The 4369-nt window shown below is 38.9% G+C and overlaps 1 pseudogene; it reads right to left on the bottom strand.

The window, feature by feature from the left end:
* Positions 1-4018, bottom strand: part of LOC107557322 (tankyrase-2-like) — a 10726-nt pseudogene extending 6708 nt beyond the window's left edge.
* Positions 4019-4369: the final 351 nt, after the last annotated feature.

Genomic DNA, 4369 nt, shown 5'->3' with positions numbered 1-4369 from the left:
ATATATATATATATATATATATATATATATATAAAGAGAAAGAGGTCCTTACTAGCGCCGTTTCTTGGGTTAGAGGGTGATTAAAGTTGATGGTCTCAAGGGAGAGGTGTTTTTTTAAAGCGGGCCATGTCCGCCTCACGTGCCGCCTGCAGCAAAGTGTGACCTCTGAACTCATCTGCAACAGAGAGTGGCACCCTGTCAGTCAGTGACGACTCAAACAAAAGAAGAGCTGGTCTTTGTAGCAGTCACGCGCTTACATGCCAGGCGCTCTTTCAGCAGGGCGGTCGGGGCCAGATCGATGGCTTGTTGTGGCAGTACTTGAGCAGGAGTGAACAGACCTCTACTCTGTTTTTTGAGGCTGCCTCATATAAAAGTGTGAACTGCCACAGGTCCATAGCATTGACACAGGCACCATGCTGCGTGAAAATGAACAGATGGAGTCTAGTTACCACTTCAGCTAAAACCAACAAATTCAGAACAAGAAAGCAGACACAAAAAGTGTGAATAACATTAAATAGACCTACCTTTACAAGCAACTCAGCTACCTCATAGTGACCGTATGAACAGGCGTTATGAAGAGGCACAAGATCACTGTTAACACAAGACCAAGAGTAAGACAAGGTTTTGTGAGACTTTTGACTGCCTTTATATGAATGCTTGGGTTCAAAGTTAATTAATTTCGACACATTCCTCAGATTGCAAGAACAAACAAAAATTGTGTTTACAGCAAAGTCAAGGAGATAATACACATGGTTTGGAAAGCATAGTCCTAATTATACATGTTAACATGAGACTAGTATAATCGAATTAAATACTAACCTCATCTTTACCAAGTTACATCAATTATTCATCTGCGGATGCACCGATATTAAAGAATTAAGGAATAGGAACCTAAAAGTGAATATTTACTGAAAATGTACTCAACCTCAGGCCATCCAAGATGTTAATGAGTTTGTTTCTTCATGGGATCAGATTTGGAGAAATGTAGCATCACTTGCTTACCAATGGATGGATAGTGAATGGGTGCCGTCAGAATGAGAGTCCAAACAGCTGATAAAAACATGACAATACAGGTCATCTCAAAAAATAAAAAAATTAGAATATCATAAAAAAGGTCAATATTTTTTGTCCCTCATTTCAGAAAGTGAAACCCATATATTATATAGATTCATTACACATAGAGTGAAATATGTCAAGCCTTTATTTTGATGATTATGGCTTAAAGATAATGAAAACCCAAAATTCAGTCTCAGAAAATTAGAATATTACATAAGATCAATAGAAAAAGGATATTTTAAACAGAAATGTCAGGCTTCTGAAAAGTATGTTCATTTCTATGCACTCAATACTTGGTTGGGATTCTCTATGGGGTTCAGGTCAGGCGAGTTTGCTGGCCAATCAAGCACAGTAACACCATGGTCATTGAACCAGCTTTTGGTACCTTTGGCAGTGTGGGCAAGTGCCAAGTCCTGCTGGAAAAAGAAATCAGCATCTCCATGAAGCTTGTCAGCACAAGGAAGCATGAAGTGCTCTAAAATTTCCTGGTAGATGGTTGCGTTGACTGTGGACTTCAGAAAACACAGTGGACCAACACCAGCAGATGACATGGCAGCCCAAATCATCACTGACTGTGGAAACTTCACACTGGACTTCAAGCAACATGGTTTCTTCCTCCAGACTCTGGGACCTTGATTTCCAAATGAAATGCAAAATGTACTTTCATCTCTCTTTCTGAAATGAGTGACAAAAAATATTGACCTTTTTCATGATATTCAAATTTTTTGAGATGTACCTGTAATCCACAAGTAATCCACACCACTCCAGTCAATCAATTGGCATCTTGTGAAGTGAAAAGCTGCATGTTTTATAGAAACAAATCCATCAAGACATTTTTAACTGTTGATTCTGGATAAAATACGAATTCTCTAATCCCATAATAACGTTTTCTCCAATGAAAAAGTTGTCTTGTCCAAATCAGGAGAGAAATTTGCACAGACCAAGCATTGTTTACAAGCCAAAACAGTTCTAAACAAATTTGGTGGATTTTGATGTAAGAGGACTTTTTTCACTGGAGGAAGCGTTATTATGGATTATGGACTACTTTGTCCAGAAGTGATGGTTTAAAGTTAAAACACCTTAATGATGGATTTGTTTCTTACAAACATGCTGCTTTTTATTTCACAAGACATTTATTGATGGACTGGAGTGGTGTGGATTATTGTGATGTTTTTATCAGCTGTTTGGGCTCTCATTCTGACGGCACCCATTCACTGCAGAGGATCCTTTGGTGAGTAAGTGATGTAATGCTATTTCTCCAAATCTGTTCTGATGAAGAAACAAACTCATCTACATCTTGCATCTACATTTGCACGATACACGCACAAGCATACAAAAACTTGTGCTGGAGTTATGCCTACAGTGCATCTTGACCCGTAGACTTCCATTGTGAGTGCTTTGTATGATTTATAACAAACTTAAGAGGAACTATTTCTGTGCTAACTGACAGCATAGAGCTTAACTGAAACTACACTTTAAGGCACACTGGAGACAAGCGTTGTACCCTTTGTCTTTAGCGTGCATGTCTGCTCCATGCTGCAACAACAGCTGCACTGTCTGCACACGATTATAACCCGCGGCCAGATGCAGAGGCGTGGACTGAAACCAACAATCCATTCAGAAACACATATGCAAACTATTTATTCAAATGAAGATGCATGCAGAACCTGGACCGATTACACATGAAATGCCAGGCTACATTATGTGTTTTATGTGAAAGGGAAAACATTTGAATATGGTTATACATTAACAATCGCACTGTCAAACAGGTATGGAGATAACATTAGCATATTTAATTCAATAAATCACCTTCCTTCCATCACTAGCATGACAGTTCACATTTAATGGTGTGAGGAGGCTCATCAGTTTTTCTTCATTTCCACTTCTGTATAAAAGCATTGAGCAGCAAGTCAATTAAAGGAACAATGCGAGGCACGATAACAATTTACCTCAGCAATTTTCATCTCTCCTCAGGTCTCCTGAACATTACTGAGCTTAAATTGTTATTACCTTGCGCTCTCGAGGAGTTCATCCTTTCTATAGTCACCTAGATTTAAGAAAGAATTAAGTATATTAACATAAATGGAAATCTCATTTGAGCCTAAATGAAAAGCAAAGTCACCAGGAGAACATGTCAGCCTGGAGTAAATTGACAATTACTAGCCTTATAAACAAATAGAGAAAATGGAAATGGGAATTATGGGAATCAGAAGCAAGTGTTTCAAAAGGATGTGCGGCAACTACATAGGGCAACAAATAAATAAATAATACAAATAAAATAAATCTCTTCATATAAACAAACTGCTTTGCCTGTGCTCTTTCCATTTAAAATCAGAGGCGACCACTGCATTTTAATCACGATCCAAACAAAGATGCTAAATACATGTTATTCAGATTGTAATTAGATTGCATAATGTCGAAATCTGAAGCAAAAACAGAATGGTCTGACTTTAGCTTTGTTAAACTATACTACGTAAAAAATCTGAACGAAACAGAAACAGCAGATGAGCTGGATGAGATGTAAATGTCACTCTCTGACAGCAGGTGGCGTTTATGGAACAGCAGCTATTTATAGGCCGCTGTCCCTTTAAGACCCAATACATGGATCCAATATAATGATGCACACGCGATTTCTTTCCCCACTGTTTACGTTCACTTAAGACATAACTGACTGTGTTTACGAGAATACTTAAACACACGCAATACATGCAAGAACCGAATTGAATTCTCTTTAGCCTCTTCATGTGCTTAAGGGTTTAAAACGCTTGAATGTTGCGAGCCCTGAGACTGCAGACCAGTTCTGGATTAGAACTGGATCTGGATTCCAAACACTACCAGAGAAGTAAGCGTGTACCCAAGTCTGAGGTTCGAGAGCTCACCAGTCAGCACAGATTTGGTGAGGGTTCAGCCAGGTCAAGCGCTGTCCTTCCATCAGTGTTTTGGATCGTTGGCTCAGCACCATGTTGCAGCAAAACTACAAAAGACAAACATGATTTATACAGCTGCATTATACATTCAACATGCAAATGAGATCTAAGTTTAATGCACTTTTCTCATCAAAACAAGTTATGAAAGTATTCTGTTAACTTTACTACTAGGAGGCTTTACCAATGCCTCTCGAGTGTCTTTGGCTGTTACTGTACAGAGCTGTCAGAGTGTCAGTTCAGCTGTGCCTCAAACCACAGAAATCAAATAAACGTATAGAACGTCGATTCTAATGCATGAGGTCTTGGAATGGGCGGGGCTTTGACGGCCCAGAACTTGTTGTCTGAGTCTGCATAATAGTTAATTCAGAAATAAAATGACAGGATGA

Source organism: Sinocyclocheilus grahami, unplaced genomic scaffold, assembly GCF_001515645.1.
Source record: "Sinocyclocheilus grahami isolate Dianchi unplaced genomic scaffold, SAMN03320097.WGS_v1.1 scaffold599.1, whole genome shotgun sequence".
NCBI lineage: Eukaryota > Metazoa > Chordata > Actinopteri > Cypriniformes > Cyprinidae > Sinocyclocheilus > Sinocyclocheilus grahami.
The sequence above is the reverse complement of the archived record's forward strand: the minus strand, read 5'-3'. Positions and strand labels throughout refer to the sequence as shown.